Source organism: Leopardus geoffroyi, chromosome B3 (assembly GCF_018350155.1).
Source record: "Leopardus geoffroyi isolate Oge1 chromosome B3, O.geoffroyi_Oge1_pat1.0, whole genome shotgun sequence".
Taxonomy (NCBI): Eukaryota; Metazoa; Chordata; class Mammalia; order Carnivora; family Felidae; genus Leopardus; species Leopardus geoffroyi.
In genome coordinates, this window is record NC_059337.1 from 39,164,270 (window position 1) to 39,180,258 (window position 15,989).

At 51.8% G+C, this 15,989-nt stretch overlaps 1 protein-coding gene across 27 annotated transcripts in view; it reads left to right on the forward strand.

Moving 5' to 3' along the window:
• MEGF11 (multiple EGF like domains 11) overlaps nt 1–15,989 on the forward strand; it is a 359,109-nt gene that overhangs the window by 61,919 nt on the left and 281,201 nt on the right. Inside the window, exon 1 of one of the 27 annotated variants that reach the window (XM_045449373.1) lies at nt 4,667–4,786. The exons of the other annotated variants lie outside the window; for them this stretch is intronic. The gene's annotated coding sequence lies outside the window, so the exon portion shown is untranslated. Of the gene's footprint in view, nt 1–4,666; nt 4,787–15,989 lie in introns of those variants that run through there. 27 annotated transcript variants of the gene reach the window in all.

The window sequence follows — 15,989 nt, forward strand, 5'->3', positions numbered from 1 at the left end:
GGGCACCTGGGTGGCCCAGTCGGTTGAGCGTCCGACTTCGGCTCAGGTCATGATCTCACGGCCCATGAGTTCGAGCCCCGCATCGGGCTCTGTGATGACAGCTCAGAGCCTGGAGTCTGCTTTGGATTCTGTGTCTCCCTCTCTCTCTGACCCTCTTCCACTCATGCTCTGTCTCTCTGTCTCTCTGTCTCTCTCTCTCTCTCTCTCTCTCTGTTAAAAACAAACATTAAAAAATTAAAAAAAAATTGGAATTGGAAAGATGAAACAAACATTTATTAACTGCTTTCCTTTGTATTGTATATTTCACCTTTTTTCATTCTCCCTCGTATTTTGTGAGATAGATAGTAATTAATACAGTTGTTAAGAAAGGCAACTCGGCAGCAGGGCACCTGGGTGGCTCAGTCAGTTAAGCATTTGACTTCGGCTCAGGTCATGATCTCATGGTTTGTGAATTCAAGCCTTGTGTCGGCTCTGTGCTGACAGCTCAGAGCCTGGAGCCTTCTTCGAATTCTGTGACTCCCTCTTTCTCTATCCCTCCCCAGCTCATGCACTCTCTCTCTCTCAAAAATAAACATTAAAAAAAAATTTTTTTTTTTTTTTTAATTTTTTTTTTCAACGTTTATTTATTTTTGGGACAGAGAGAGACAGAGCATGAACGGGAGAGGGGCAGAGAGAGAGGGAGACACAGAATCGGAAACAGGCTCCAGGCTCCGAGCCATCAGCCCAGAGCCTGACGCGGGGCTCGAACTCACGGACCGCGAGATCGTGACCTGGCTGAAGTCGGACGCTTAACCGACTGCGCCACCCAGGCGCCCCAAAAAAAATTTTTTTTTTTAGAAAGAAAGGCACTGGGCTCAGAGAGGTTGAGTAACTCACCCCAGGTCACACAGCTGGTGGATGGCAGAGCTAGGATTAAAACGGAGATGGGATTTCCCTCAAAGCTGGTGTTGTTCCTGGTTTAAATCTTGGTGCAGCCATCACTAGCTCTGTGACCTTGGGCACAGAATGCCAGTTTCCCCATAGTAGGAAGGGTGATAATCACGTCTGTCCTAGCTGCTTTATAAACTGCCCATCAGTTAGTATTTTGTTACTGGCACGAGGGACATTCACCTTTGGGTTTCATTTCTCGTGTGCCCTTTGTGTGAGTGGGTGGAGGCTCATCAAGGGAACTGGCTCAGCAGGGCCACGACCACTCAGTGACAGGTGGGGTCCCCCGGTGATGGAGACAGAGAACGCACCCATGACTAGACGCATGTCAGGTGGTCCCTGCTTTTTCTCGAGGATGATCGCCCACTATGTGCAGCCTCCTGGCCCGCTCCCTGCCCCCCATCCTCCTTTCTGGAAGCCACCTGCGGTGACCTGTACGCCTTCAGAGAATGATGCCAGCTCCCTTACCGCAGAGACAGAGGAGGGATTCCTATAGCATCACCACCCTTTGGGGCTTAGGATAGAAGCCACTGCAGGCAGTGCAGGTGCTGGCCGCCCCTCCTCCACAGACTCGGGCTCTGGGCCACAGCACAGCCCCCAAGGGCGGCTCTCCATCGGTCCCCCTCCCCGCCTCCCAGAGGGTCTGTGCGTGAGATTCCTTCCCTTCCCCGTAACATCTCCAGTGGTGAAGGAGCCTGAGAATTCCGGGGGGCCTGTCAGGGAGTGCGCTCAGCCTGGGTCTGGGTGTTCATCTCACTCTTTTCCATGTTCCCCTCTGGCTGGGCAGAACCGAGGAAGGGTCGAGAGGGCTGAGGGGGTCCTGACATCGGGACAGGGTTTGGGCAGGAAATGGCCAGATGCGCTGAGCGGAAATGGCAGAGAGAAGGGCAGAAGTGGCGGCCGCTGAGGGCTGTTTGGCGTTCGTCTAGCCCTCCGGATCTCTGATGCCTGGCTGGCCAGCACTTTGAGCCCTGCCTCTTTAATTCCTGGGCCTCTACCGAGGGCGCCGCTTCCTGGCTCTGCTTCCACTGAGCTGCTCCACCTGGTGCCTGCCGGCCGGCCGACTGAGCATCCAACCCATTGCCCCTGGCCTTTGCTTCCTGGGAGGCACCCCTTCCTCTTCTGGCCTCTCTGCTGCCTGACCCCTCCCCTACCAGCACCCCCTATTCAGGGTGACTTCCCCTGGTCTCCGGAGTCTGCCCTGAGTTGGCAGTGAGTCCCAAGGCTTGGCTGCCTCGCCCGAGGGGGCTTGTTTGGGTCCAGATCGTCCTCTGAAACTTAATCTTCCGGCTCTCATCGGCACGGCCACAGTTTGGGATACGAGCCCAGAAAGGAGATAATTACATCCAAACACAGAGGTGTTGAAATTGTGGAAAGAAAAAAGCCTACAAAAGCAAAAGTGCCATTTACTTTATGCAAACGGTGCTTTGAAAGGAACGTTGGGGATCAGGTTGGACGTGAGGGAGAACTTTTCAGATTAGCCTGTATTCCTGGTGGATCTTCTCTGTAGAGCTCCAGGCAGCAGGGGCTGGCAGGTGCGGGGCAGTGCGGTGCCCCAGGGGGTGCAGCGGAGGCAGTGTGTGTGTGTGTGTGTGTGTGTGTGTGTGTGTGTCTAAATCAGCTGCCGCCACCAAATCTGATAATGTCTTTGCCTAGCAATGGCCAAAGCCCTTTTGGAAGGTTCACCAAACACTCTTATACCAAATGAGTATTTATGGAGCATGTCCTATGTGTCAGGCATTGCGTTAGGTGTGGGACGTAGAGGTGAGCAAAACAGGGCTCACGGTGCAGTGGGAGAGGCAGGTGTAAATCATGGTGATAAACTGGTGTCTCTACTTGGAAGGAAAGGAACATCGATCTAGGAAAGTATAGAGCAAAGGAGCTTGGGCTGGGGGTGGTCTCTTGGGGAAAGGACACCTGAGCTTGGACTGGAGGATGTGTAGGAGTTCACCAGGCAAGAGGGATGGGGAAGAGGTGGGGTAGGTGAGCAGTGTAGACAGAGATCCAGAGTGGGTGGGAAGGTGGTGCTTTGGGAGAAGTAAAAGAAAGTCAGTGTGGCAGATTGGGGGGAAGGACAGGGTGCAAGAGGGTTTGGGGGAAGTGTGTGGGAGGACAGGTAAGAAGAGGAGAACAAGGGTAGAGTCAGCCTGGAATCCCAAGCAGGTGGGGGTTGGGGGAGGGGTGACATGGCGGTGGGCCTGAGGTGGGAGGGGTGGAGGAGACGGAGGGATGGGGTCCAGCTGTGGGTGCGTGGGCTAGCCATAAAACTCTTCCTTTCAGTTTGAAATGAAAAGGGGGCATCTCCAGTGTGGTAGGGGTGGGGAGGAAGGACACAGATCCTTTTGTTTGTTTTCAGCTTTGTTGAGGTGTGACTGATAAGCTACGTGTTTGAACTGTACAATTCGATGCGTGTTGACCTATGTATACTCCCGGAAAGCCATCGCCATACTCAAGATAGTGAGCATATCCATTATCCCCAAAAGTTTCTTTTGTAATCCATCCATCCCCCCAGCCCCATGTCCAGGCGACTACTGATCTGCCTTTTGCCATCACAAGATTAGCATGTATGTTCTAGAAGCTTATATAAATGGAAGCACACGTTATGATAATGTACTCTCGTTTGTCTCTCTTCTTCCGGGAAGCACAATTATTTTGAAACTTATCTGTATTGGACACGTAGTCTCTTCCTTGGACTTTGCTGCTCACTTTTTTTTTATCTTGGGTAAATCTCTTAAGCCCTTGCTGCCCATGGCGAGGTCTGTGGACCCAGCCGCCTCTGTATCACCCAAGGGGTTTGTGAGTGATGCAGACCTCAAGCCCTGTGGCAGCCCTGGGACTCAGGACCTGCATTTTTACCAGATCTTTAGGACATTTGTTCGCACGTTAGGGTTTGAGGAGCACTGTCTTAAGCTCTCTGGACCTCGGTTTGTTTCTTCCCGTGTTTGTGGACTGCAGGTGCAGGGAGTTGAGTTAATTACACTCAGTAGTTCATGGTCAACATCAGCCTTTCCTTTCATGGCATCCATTGTGTACTTTCTCCGTCCCCTATCCTCACTTTTGTTACCCATCCCCCCCCCCCACAGTCACCCCCTCTAATGTGTTTGGAATGCGTTCTAAAATATGCATGCACCATGGTAAAATTATTTCATTATTTATTATTATTTATTATTTATTATCAATCTCTGCGGGCACATGCTTTAAATTTACACACATTTAGTTGTGCTACAAATCTTCAGTTCCCAGCTTTTTTCACTCAACACCTTGGTTCGGGGCCCACCCTATCGCTACAGGTATAGTCAGCCCATGGTTTCTTACTGATGCCGAGTTCTCTCTAGCGTGTTTCTATGACCTGCCTCTCCTCCATTCTCCCGGGGAAGGGCGAGGGACACCTGAGGACGCCTCCAGCTCCCCACTACTATACATAGCTTCATCCTTGTGGGCTGCACCTGAACCTCCATCTTTCTAAAGGAAGTGTCTTTGGCTCAATGACCCAAGTTGTCTGCAGCTCTGACTCCAGTCGCTTATTTTGCCAGTGGATAGACCTCAGCAAGTTTCAGGCCCCCAAGCTGTCAGGCAGAAGATCCGAATAGTTGTGTTTTCCTTTGAGTGAAGTTTCCAGCTCTGACACTGTGGATGGTCTGAAATCCTTTGATAGTCAGAGTCCCTGAGACCTTCTCTTTCCCCTGAGTGCACAAAGTGCCTTAACTTCTGAATTTTTTTTTTCCCTGTGAATAATACACCAGCTGCTCCAGAGAGCTGAGTGTTGCATCAGTTTGCTGCACTGTTTAAAATCCCGATTCTGCAAACTCCTCAGAAGGGAGCGACAGTTCCTACTCCTGTGTAATCATTTATGGATCAGGTAATGATTTCCCTCTTGGCTTAATGACAGTTCTATTCTCGGGAGAGCCGGTCAGCTTGTCAAATATTGCTGATGTTCCCTGGTAGATCAAGCACCGTGGCTCTGTCTGCCATTCCTTCTTACCCTTGGCACCTGCAATGGGTGAGAAAAGTCACTTCTTTCAAAGGAATCTCAGGACCAGTGAGAGGGTCGGGGTATGAGGAATGGAAGACTTGATTTGCCTTTGTCCGAGGGCATTGGAAGATGTGCCTGCTTCCCTCCGTTCTACGTGCTGGGTGTCTTTAGAGGCAGAAGAGGAGGCTGGGAGGGGTTTTTCAGTGGCCGAGGGGGCCACGCCGTGACTTTTCACTGGAATCCAGCAACTCTTAACGACTCTACCACGTCCCAGGCACTGTGCTGATTTCGTGGGGCTCAGGCTAATAGGTTTGGCTGGTTGCGCCAGAGGACGTTCCTCTAGGAAGACTTTAGTGGGACTCCATCTTGTTCTGGAGCAAACAGGTCAGTGGTGGAAGAACCCAAAGGACGTGAGAGGTCAGTTCGTCTGGACCGTCATGAGAGCGAGCTGTGTGCTCAATTACCTGGGCTGATGAGCAGGGGGCGGAGACAGCGACCCTCTGCCAGCAGCGCTCCTAAATAAAAATTCCGTTAAGAAAAATCAGTCTATGCTGGCGGGGGGGTGGGAGTTGCCAAGGGTGGTCTGGGGACGTGTGCTAGACTGTGACCAAGTTGTCACGGATGAGATTAGGAAAATGAAAACAATGTGGTGAGTTCTTCATGAAGCTAAACTTATTGACTATTAAGGACTCTACTTTGGGATTGTCATCCAGTGTCCCTGGTGTTCATGAAATTGAGGTGATAGTAGAAATTACAGAAAATGGAAGATGACTGCAAAGTCCTTGTGTGGCTGTAAGTTTTGCAATCTCTGCCAGGCTTTCTCGCACGCGCGCGTGTGTGTGGGGTGTGTGTGTGTATGTGTGTGTGTGTGCGCGCACACGTGCACACAACTGTGCATAAATTTGACTTGTTTGTGAAATTCCAAAGCCTGAACACCACCAGTGCAGCTTTGGGGTCGGACGTACCTTGATTCTTAGCTTCTCCTCCAAATGAATATCTTAACACGTCATATCCAATTTGTGCCTAAGTAATGTTGCTTTGTTTCTAATAATAACAATGTTTGTTAAGATCAAAATCTTACCTTTGGAGAAGGAGCACGCTCCACAAATTAGGTTAATTTAGCAATCATTAACATTTTAATGAATATATGCTGTTAAAACTTGCATAAATAAAAATGCAAATGAGCAGCAGCCTGAGGTGCTGATGAGTGGTCAGCTGAAGGTAACTGAGTCACGTGGCTCTTCCGCTGTGGGTGTGGGGTCCCTATAGCCAGACCCCACAGCACAGGGGCTGGGTCCAGGGAGCCCCTAAGGTGCCCCTTTCCTCTACTGTATTTAAATGGAGATCGTAATTAAATTGTGGTCGTAGAGGAAGACAACTTAACTAGAGCCCCCTCATGCTACACGCTCCAGAATTTAATTTTCCAAATAAACTGAGTGTGGCTTTGATGCCCAGGGAGGATCAATAGAATGGAAATTGCTTGCAGTTTCCCCTAAAGTGTTACAATGGATTACTGCTCTCACATTTCCCCTCCATGCTCCTTTTTTGCCTGCCAGAGAGAGCCTGGTATTCATTCTAGACACATGCTATTTGAGGAAATAGGAAATTAAAAAAAAAATAAATGAATAAAAAAGGAAACTACGAGCCACGCTGAGGAGGCTCAGGAGGACGAGACCGTGTCCTCCTGCCTATGAGGTGAGTGAGGGCTCCCTTGTCCCTGTGAAGGAGAAAAGCATCTGTATCCCACTCTGTGAGGCACAGGGGTGGGGTTCAGGTGCTCTGAGAAGGGACGTGGAGGGCCTGCCTCCCATCAGGTCACCTTCTCAAGGAGGCCACACAGGAAGGTGAGCCAAGTGTCGGGCCCCAACTGAGGGTGCCGCTGCCTGGAACCTCACTGCCTGCTGATCCCCTCTGGAATCTTGGGGAATGTTCTAGCTCCTTCACATCCTCTCAGAACAGTCAGGTCAGGGAAGGGTCCTGGCTCACACTGACTTGCTTGCTCCTTTGGGGCTCAGATTGTGGAAGATGTCTGCCCCACAGATGATCTGGGATTTTAATCTGAAATTTTCAGCCGTGGGGCTAATTTCACAAGGTCGAGTCTCATGTCCTTTTTTGCTCCTGTGGGGAGACGCCAGTGAGCTTGGACGGTTGGCAGGAAGAAGGAACTCTCAGGAGTGAGGTTCCTGGGTCATAGCCCCCCCCCCAGTGAGGGCTTGGAAACCTTTTCCCGATCTGGTGATGGCAGATAGCCTGCGCCTGGGAGAGTCGAAGGCTGCAGGGCGATCAGGCAGACCTTTATTGGGCACGTTTGTGTGAAAGACAGTGTTAGACACTGTGCACTGGGGGGGACAGGGGCAGAGGGTGGGGCAGAAATGAAGACTCAATTCTTGCCCTCCAGGAGTTTACAAATTGGACAAATACCCTCATGGCTTTTTTTTTTTTTTTTTTTTATGTTTTATTTATGTTTGAGAAAGAATGCAAGCAGGGGAGGGGCAGAGAGAGAGAGACAGAGAGAGAGAGAGACAGAGAGAGAGAGAGTCACACACAGAATACAAAGCAGGCTCCAGGCTCTGAGCTGTCAGCACAGAGCCCGATGCTGGGCTTGAACTCACAAACCGCGAGATCATGACCTGAGCCGAAGTCAAATGCTTAACCGACTGAGCCACCCAGGAGCCCATACTCTTACGGCTTGAATGTTTGGCAAAGTAACATGAATTCAGGAATCTGAAACCAGATTGAGTATAATCTCCTTCTTTTACATTTGGGGAAACGGAGGCAGGGAGGCAGTTTTTCCCTGTTGCACACACCATTCTGCGCTCTAGCATGCTGTTTCTCTCAGCTGGGACAGGTGCAGGGATATGGTAGGAGGACAGGTCAGAATGGGGGACCCTGAGCGTGCTGTGGGCTCCCCTCCTCCACTGAGTGACCGAGATTCCAGAACCAGCAACCTCCTACAGCGGGTGCTGGCAGTGCCTTCCCGGGGCTGACAGATTGACCATGTTTTGAGATATGTGGAGAGCGAAAGTTCTAGAAAATTAATTACTGGCAGTAGACACTGGCTACCCAAAGGCTGTAGAAATTTATGGGGTTTTTGTTTCCTTTTTGTCATGGAATAAGTTATCAGCGTGTGTGTTGATTGATTTCTTGCTAAATTCCTGTCTTCAAAAAAATAAATAAATAAATAAAACCAGAGAACACAACGCAACATTCTCACAGTTTGGAGTCCCTTAAAGCATTTTAATGAACTCCCTTCCCGAGTCGCTCTTTCTTCTTGGTGTTGAGTCCCCACCCCCTCCCCAAAGCTCCCATCTGGTTCTGACTCCCAGACCTACAAAGGGATGGTCCTTCTGGAGGGCCAGGACCCAGCTGACATTGGCAAAGTGCCTCGGGCTGAACAAGCGAAGGGGGCACTGGCTCTCAGGGTCTGTAAGTGCAGGGTTTGCGCCCGAGAGCCAGTGCCCCCTTAAATTGGATGCCTTAGGTATCTGGCTTCCTCACTCAGGTCCCAGCCTTGCTTTCCTGGCTGCTGTCCACTCCTTCCCATCTGAGGGAGAAACAAAGGCAGCACCTGAGAATGGGCGGTGACCTAAATGGACCAGGGTGGACCTCACCCCAAAGAGAGATTAATGGGAAGCATGTTATTTTCCTGTGGAGGTCTCTGTGTCCTCCATGGAGGAGGAGGATGGGACCGGATGGCTGCTCTGTGCTCCCTCCTCTGGCCTGTGTCTGAGGCACATCCTGTCCTCAGAGAAAAGCCCCTCAAAAAGGCCATTGAGTTGGGGACCAGGGCAGACAGCGTGGCCCGTGTTGCTTTTTGGAACTCACGATATTTACAAGCCATCAGTGGAGGTGAAATTGAAAAAAACAAAAACACAGCTGTTACTAATTTAAAATGTGACATTCCCCTCATCGCAAGCGCCCTGGAACCGGAGGATGGGAATTATTGACTATGTGACACAAGGGGAGAGGGATTACTGTGCATATTAAGAGAAGAGAAGAGTGATGGCGGAGTACATGATGTAAAAGGGGACAGTCGCCACAAAATTAAATACAAAAAAATGCAGTGGAAAATAATTATGGTCTATACATTATGGGCTTGACACATGCTAAGTTTTCTACTTTTTTTTTTAAATTTTTTTTTTTTTTCAACGTTTATTTATTTTTGGGACAGAGAGAGACAGAGCATGAACGGGGGAGGGGCAGAGAGAGAGGGAGACACAGAATCGGAAACAGGCTCCAGGCCCTGAGCCATCAGCCCAGAGCCCGACGCGGGGCTCGAACCCACGGACCGCGAGATCGTGACCTGGCTGAAGTCGGACGCTTAACCGACTGCGCCACCCAGGTGCCCCTAAGTTTTCTACTTTTAAAAGCCTCTTGTAATTTCTGGATAACTCGTTCAGCTGTCTGGTTCCCACTGCCCCACCCCACCCCTGCCAGGCTTCTGTGCTTGTCAGAGAAGCTATTTTCTTGGCTTTTAACCCCTTGGGGGGATTTCCCCAGCCCTATCTAAGAATAATTTCTGGGAAGATGAGGACCCCAAAATGATCCCTGGGGTTTTGAGCTCCCGTGAATCATGTTGGTAGAAATCTCCCAAATCTTGAAATGTTCTCTGGCTCTTTCTCTCCTACCCCTTCTCAAGGTTTGACATCCTTGAACAGTGGCCAGATCAAATGGGGAGGGGAAGGGGGCTGGCTGAGGGATGGTCTGTGATCATTGTCATTGTTTGAAGTTTAATGTCTGTAACCTCTCAGGTGCCAGGGGATTGTTAACTTGACTGCGTCTTTCTCAGATTCTGGCGGGAGACTGAACTGTCTAGGGCCAGGCAGACAGGAAACCCCTACCCCATCATTACTTGTGGTGAATCCCCATTCAACACCACCCATGATCCTCCCCTAGAGCAAAAGACTGGAAAAAGTGGGCTGACCCTGTGGCAGGAAGGAATCAGGGACACTGGAGGAAGCACTTTGTAGAAACCAAGGTTAGCTTCTCGAACTTTCTGCGGTGACGGCAATGCTCTGTATCTGCCCTGTGCAATACGGAAGCCACTGCTCATGTGTGGCCACCGAGCACTTGAAACGTGGCTGGTGTTGTGGAGGACCTGAGCTCTAAATTTAACTGGATTGTGGTTAACTTCGGTTTAAATAGCCACATGTGGCTACCGGATTGGACGGTGCAGCTCTAGATAATTCGGGTTTGAAAGAGGATGGCCTAGAGAAGAGAGGGGAGGCTGGCCAAGGAGGCCCCTGTTAGGGGTTGAGGGCTTTGACTCCTTTTGGGATGAGCTGTGTGGTTCCAGCAGACCCAGGGTGAGGCTCTCCTCCCTGTGGTTCTATTTCAAGAAGGGCCTGATGGAATTCTCGTTGTCCAGAGTGCAGCATCAGGACTGAGGCCACCACTCTTCCTCCCCCCCCGGAACCATGCACAGTCACATCACTTACCGGGGTCAGGCTGAACGGATCCTCCCCCTCCTCTTACGGAAGAGGCCAGGATGGGGAAGGGCTCTGTAGCAGGTTTGGCTAAAGACCCAGATTTCTGGATCTCCAGCCTGGAGTTTTCCTTACATACCCTGCCTCAATTCCCTGGGGCCAGTTTCCTCCTGATTAAATCCTGGGCACATGCTTTATTCCCCTCTTAGAAGGGCTGAGATGGGGCAGTTCCCCGAGGTCCATAATAGAGTGATCCTACCGCTCTCCCTTCAGCCCCTTTCCAAGCTCTGGCCTCGTCTGACCTTTGGGGAGCCTTTTTGGGTGATTGCCTATTGCGTCTGAAGGTGGCAGTGGAATAGCCGGTGACATTTGGATTTGGGCCAGGTAATGTGAATGTGGCAGATTCCTTGGGTTCCCCATCCCTGTGGAATAACGGACACCAAGCCAGAAGGAGGTGCCAAGAATAGACCACGAAGCCCTGGGTGGGAGACTTGGCACCAAACGCCCAGGGAGAGGACCCTGTCTCAGGGAGAGGGTGCACATGCATACATGTGTCTTAAGCCTTGGGGAGGGCAGGTCAGCCCCTTGGAGGACTCTTCTGGAGGAGAGGCCCCTGGCAAATCAAAGGGAATACGGACTTCATTTGCTGGGATGGGTTGTTGGTTTGTGGCAAATTCTGCAGGGAGAGGTGGCTGGGGTCTTCTGCCTGTAGCGTGAGGGCTCCCGTGGGTCTCAGAGGGAAGGCGGGTCTTGGCGCCCCTGAACAAGTCCCAGGGCCTGGGGTTGTCCCTCTAGACCTCACTGGTCTCTGCTCTGTGAGGCGGGGAGGGGAGGGGTCAGTCATTCCGCCTCAGATCTGTAGATCCTATTTTATTCTGTTAGCTGGCGTTGGCTCCTTATGTCCCCTGCTAGACTAACTCCAGGCCTAGCCACGTCCCTGGCCTCTCCAGAAGATGGAATAGATATTCGTGGGCTAAGTAATTATCTTCTATAATGAAGGACTTCTGTAAAAAGAAAGGTCTTTGGTGGAAAGTTGGGTCTCCCAGTCTCTTGATTGGGTTGGGGTTGGATGTAGCCCAGGGCTCAGCATTTTCTTTTTCTTTCTTTCTTTCTTTTTTTTTTTTTTTTCAATTTTTTAAATATTTATTTTTGAGAGAGATAGAGTGTGAGAGGGGGAGGGGCAGGGCGAGAGGGAGGGAGACACAGAGTCCAAAGCAGGCTCCAGGCTCCAAGCTGTCAGCCCAGAGCCCGACGTGGGGCTTGAGCTCCCCAACTGCAAGATCATGATCCGAGCCGAAGTCGGAGGCTTAACCGACTGAGCCACCCAGGCGCCCCAGGGCTTGGCATTTTCAATAGGAGGTGCCCTGTTGCCTGAGGAGGTAATAAAAACTGTAGGAAAAATGTCCCAGGCCACAGAACAACCTGGGGGTGGATGCCCCAACCTCTGGAAGGTGCCGCAGACAGGACCTTCTCATCCGTGTTGAGCTGATGTTACTGTCTCTGGCAGGAACAGGTTCTCCGAGCCCCAATGGCGCCTTGAATGTGTTTCTCCCAGTGTGACCCAAATAAAAAGAGGTGTGTCCAGTGGTTAGGCAGGGACAGAAATGAAATACTGAGTGGTCAGGTGGGCAGAATCTTATTAGGCAGTAGAAGACCTGAGTTCTGGAGCCAGCCCTGCCATAAACTGGTGTGAGCTAGGCCACGTCCTGGTCCTCCCCGAGCCTCTGTTTCCTCAATGGTCAGATGAGGTATGTTGGGCAGGGTTCCAATAGGGTTCCAACAGGAAGCAGGTGCACACTCAAGAGGGGTGATTTGAGAACACGACTGCTGACAAAGCTGTGGTCAGAGCAGAGGAAAGGCACAAGGGGTGTGCAGTGCCCTGGGCTGACTGGCACTGGCCTGTTTCCAGCCCTGGACCCAAAGGGGCAAGGAATGGAGAGTGGAGAGAGAGACAGGGTGTGTGTGTGAGGGGACAGGATCACCCGCCAGGAGCTGCGACCTTTAGAACCCAGGCAGCCTGAGGCGGCCCTGCAGGGACCGGCCAGTCCAATGATCACCCAGTCTCATTCTCTTCCCTCCCATCTGCTGCTGGGGCTCCCCATTGGCTGAAGGCTGGCAGAGGCGGAGGACAAGGTTCCCCATGGATGCCATCCATGCAGGTCTGCCCCCTAGGCCCCAGAGCAGGCTGGAGAGTGATGGGCCGGCGGGGCGGTGGTGGGCGGGGACGGTGTAGAATGGGCAACATCCAGTCCAGCCCACGCGGGATGGACTATTCCAGCCCTGGGATAGACTGTGAGAGGGGGGCAGGCCCAGGGGCAGGCACGCGTTGATTCCTGCTGATATCCTGGGTCTCCGCTCTCGCAAGGCAGGGCCTCCCCTGCTTGCTCAGAGGAAGGTGGCAGTCATTCTTCCGTGGAGCAAATTTCCAACCGAACCTGGTCCTGGAGGAGGGGGAGGACCATCTCCCTCCCAGCGCCGGCCAGCGCCGCCATCCGTCACTCTGCCAGCCGCGTGAAGTAATGATAGATTAGTGCACATTAGGCCTCCCATCCTGCAGGCCTAAAAGCCGGGGCTTTACCAATCAGTGAGGGGGGAAGCAGTGCGAGGTGAGTGGGGCTCCGCGCAGGGAGCTGGAGGCGCCGGGAATTAATAAGCACTTGGAGACGGCAGGGATATTGAACTCATTCCTTAAATCAATCCTTAACCAAGAAGGATGAGGGAATGAGATTTGGGACAATTAGTGGGTAATGACGACCTTGTGAAAGAGCTATTGACAAAGGGTGTAAAGGGGGGGAGCAGGTGGGTGGCGGTAGGGGGATTGGAAGAAAGTGCCAATGGCAGTGAGTCCACAGGTCGTGACCCTCCTGGAGGGGAGGGGGGTTGGGTGGGGGTGCGGGTGCTCCCCGTGTGGCCTTCTTACTGGGTTAGAAAGAGAGACCTCGACAAGGTGGGCTTCTCCTCCTCCCACCTCTCCATCACCTTCTCCAGAGACCCCCAACATGCAGAGCCCTTGACGGTGGAGGGTTAGGGTCCCTGCATTCGGGACAGACCCCAGCCTCTTTTCGGGTGACAGAGCCGCAGTCCTCTCTGTCCTCAGAATCGCGGGAGACTCTGTGGTAAGGGGCTTTCTCACCACCTTCCACGAGCTCTGGTGGTCCGGGAGCGGGACCAGGGTCCCCAAGGCGAGGGCCTTGTCCCTCCCACATTGGTGGGAGCCCAATCCTCCTTCCAGCCCTGGCTTTTCTGCTCCTCTCATCTTTTTGGCCTCCTCTCACTGATCAGATATCTGTGCAGCCTGGCCTGAGGGGTCCGGCAGAAACACTGGCTGTCCTCCTTCCCCACTGAGCCTCTGCACTGTGGTCCCCCAGACTCTAACAGCAGCCACAGCAGCACCAGAGGCTTTGAAGGAGGAACACCTCTGCTTTGAAGGAGTCTTCCTTCAGTGGCTTCCTCAGAAAGCAGAGCCTGAGACCAGAATTCAGAACACATGATTTATCCTTAGGAGGGCTCTTCAGAAGGAAACCTGAGAGGGAGGAAGGGAAGCAGAGTAGGGAAGGGGGAAGAGCTACGTCAGCAGAGTAGGGAAGGGGGAAGAGCTACGTCAGGACATGGCCTCAGGTAAAGCCTAGCTGTGGCCTGTCCCCCTGGGGATGGTTCTGGAGTCTGAACCAGAACTCAGAGTGATCCCCTGGTGGGAGTGGGCCAGCCTTTTGTACGGATCAGTCATTGACTAAGAGGTATCAGGAAGGGGAACTCTCAAGCTCCTGGAAAGGCAGGTGGCTCCAGTCAGCTGGGGACAGTTTTGGGGGTGGTGGGGGGTGGGATGGGGAGAGATGAGCTACAGCAGCCCACCCTCACAGCAGTGGGCAAGGGCACCAGAACGTTCACTGTCAGGGCTTTTTAGAGCCCCTGTGGCCACCTCCTCTCAGTCTATGAAGGGTGATTATAATTTGGATCCCTTCTATTTGTACAGCATCTCAAAAGATAGTGGACACTTGTACAAAATCATCTCCTTTTATCCTTGCAACTTAATTCACTTTGCAAGAAAGTTTTCATCTCCATTCTGCAGACAGGAAGCTGAAGCCCAGGGAGGCCAAATGAATGCCAAAAGACCGAGTGGGCGGGGAGGCTGGGACCTGAACCACTGGGGTCACTGTGTTGATTCAGTTCAGATGGTCTACCCCATTAGAGACACTGCTCTCTTAGCGGGAGGAAGAAATGATCCTCGGTAGAGCGTGTTATTAGTGAGTTGCATATACTTCCTCCACTTACTGCCCTCTTAGCTAGCTAGTCTCCTCTGCAAAACTTGGGCATCTGAGAACTTTCCTCTCTGGGCAGGACCCCTGCGGGTTGAGAGGCATCAGGAAGGAAGCGTCATCTTGGCGCCGTTGCCGTCCCCAGGTCTTCCTCCGTCTGCCCCGTCTCTCCCTATTGCCCACCCCGGCTCTTGATTCAAGCCTCATCCCCACTATTATTATTATTATTGTGATGCTAGGGGAGAGGCCTCTGCATCTTTAATGCAGACATTCAGATGGAAAGATAACCAAAAGGAGCCACACTTAATTTAAAATGACACGTTAGGTTTCCTTCTGGATTTTTTTTTTTGGGAAGACCGTCTCTTAGTAAATTACATCTGACAACTTAAAATAAATTGTGCACGAGATTTATGCTTTCTGTGGGCTTGCGAAGCCTAGCTTCCGAGAGAGCAGGGTGAAGGGAGCCTCTAGAAGGACCAGCTAATTGCAAAACTTATCTGTGTGTGACTTGCCCGGATGGGCCGGATGCTGCCTGTCCGGCTGCTGCCCTGCCTGCGGGCGGGAAGGTAGGGGACAGCACTGACCTGGCGTCAGGATGGAGATGCTCTGGTCTGGGATCCCTTCTTTTCAAACATTAACCATAAAAAATAAAATGAAACAAACGGGGAAGGGAAGCTTTAGATAAGGAACCAAGGACGTGGCATCTTTGAAAGTTTTCCTAACAGAGATGTCAGTGTTAGCTGAGACCGCCAGAATTTACTTTAGCTATTACTATGGATGAATAATTATGGGCAAGCCAGCAAGTACTGTGGGTTCACGGCAGGTTAATTGGGAATAATGGGTTTCATTCCAAACGGTGAGAAATGATATTTCAGGGGGGTGGGGGGAGAGAGAGAGAGAGAGAGACAGGCTTTGCTCGCCCTCATTGATTGCTGGGATGTTCTTTCCTCGCGCATTTGGCTCTGCTGGTTCTGGCCTCTGGAGTTGAGACATCTGGGCCTGGGTCTTTGTTGGGCAGAGGGTGGAGGGGGGTGTGGGATGGAGGCTGAAGCCAGCGAGATCGGGTGGCTTGTTTATATCGCTTCCCCTTCCTGAAAGTGGGATGGGCGACCTGGCATTTGATCATTCGGCACATGTGTGTCCAGTGCCTGGGATGAGCAAGATCTTGTGGGCCTGGGCATCTCCCCGCGAGTTTGCACAGTGGTGAGCGGGAGAGACACGGAGTGAGGGAGGCAGGCATTGACAAGATCACTCTAGTCAGATGAATATACGATGCCAGCCACAAATGCCAGCTACATAGGTGATTTTAAATTTGCTTGCAACCTCATTAAAAAAGATAAAAACAGGGGCACCTGGGTGGCTCGGTCGGTTAAGCGTCCGACTCTTGGTTTCGGCTCAGGTCATGAT